The sequence below is a fragment of the Apis dorsata genome, unplaced genomic scaffold (assembly GCF_000469605.1).
Source record: "Apis dorsata unplaced genomic scaffold, Apis dorsata 1.3 scaffold_877, whole genome shotgun sequence".
In the NCBI taxonomy this organism is placed as follows: domain Eukaryota; kingdom Metazoa; phylum Arthropoda; class Insecta; order Hymenoptera; family Apidae; genus Apis; species Apis dorsata.
In genome coordinates, this window is record NW_006263994.1 from 107,935 (window position 1) to 109,654 (window position 1,720).

Below are 1,720 nucleotides of genomic sequence, written 5' to 3' on the forward strand. Positions count from 1 at the left end.
CTCCTCGCCTCGCCTCCAACGCTCAAACGCTGGACTCTTCATCCTATATTCGGATACTTTCGCGTCATCAAACTCACCACGCCTTCCCTTCCTTCCTTCCTTCCTTCCTCCATCTCGTCTTTTTTCGCCATCCGCTAATTATTTATCGGATCGTGGCAAATCTCANTTACCTCAAGTACAATTTTTGGGAAGATCGATTGCAAAGATCAGAAATTGGTATCTGAATTAATAGAGAGATTGTGATAATGTGAAAATTTTGTTTTTTAATCTTTTGATTTTATCTTTCTGATTTTTAATTCCAATGATATATATAAATGTATGTAACTGTGTATTTATGTTTTGATATATTATTAATTGTGTTGTTGTGTAGGGATAATGTTCGAATATTTGTATAACGAAGATTCTATTGTATACAGAAATGTCCATTGAAGTTTATTAAGAATGCCAATTGTTTCGACATTGAACGTTGTAAATTAATATTAACAGGTTGGGAAGAACATCGAGGTGATGAATAAGAAAACTTTTTTTTCTTTTTTTTAAGAATTGAAAGCAAGTATTTAAGTATCTCGAATGTTTGTATAGAAGCAGTATGTTAATGTATGTTAATATACGTTTTGAAAGATCGATTTTAGAGGTCAAAATAAATACAAAAGTACGCAATAATGTTGGTTGAAATTTAGTTTGTTAAGCGACGAGCAATTTAAATTGAGTTGGAGCAAGGTGAAGATAGTGCGATACAATTTTTTATCTCTGTCTCACATTTAAATTGCTTGTTAAATTAAAAGATAAGTTTCAACCAATATTTTTGTATACTGTAATTTTTTATCGTTTAGAATATTGATTTCTTTAAAGTGTTCTGAGCTCGATGTAAATGCAGTAGTCAGTTGCAATATCAATTTTTTTTGGATACAACAATTTTATTTCAACGAGATTTTATATTTATTTATATTAAATAATGTAAAGAAATACATATACAGAATATTATATAACTAAATTTACTTTCTTTACAGATAATTATAGATAGAATCATTATCATCTTTCCTGACAAATTTGCCTGCGATTTATCGTTTTCATCTTTGTATTATATATAATTGTAAAGATACAAAAATACGAACACATTATATCGATAAGATAATATAAAACATATTTTTCCTTTAGATTACCAATAATCGAAATGTAAATTGCGTTTATATACATATATATGTATGGTTCGATAATTTTGACGAATTGGTCTACACCATGTGCGCCATTTATAAAAGTGATTCATCGTGAATTATTTTTAGCGGACCTATACAATGCACACCATCAGACTGCCAGTCAATATGTATCATTCGAGTACGCCTTCTTCTCATTTGTTTAATCTCCTTTCATAATTTCCGGATCTTTCTTTTAATAAAAACGCGTAGGATACGTTCCAGCTTTTCAATCTGATTAAACCTGAATTCTGGAAACCAAAAGTTTCTCAATTTTTTTTTGCAGTAATAATTTATTCCATTTCGTTAAATGAAGTGCGTGTATATATATATATTCGTGGAACACATTTGGAAAGATTAAAACGAATATAAAAGTTGGTAGGTGTATGCAAAAATGTCGGTCGAGGCTTGTTTAATAAGTTATAAGTAGAGCGTAGGATGTTTATGCATTTATGGAAAGTTTATATAAAAATATACAAAGTGTGCACAGGACGTGCAAAAAGGTGCAAAATATTTATTTATGAAAC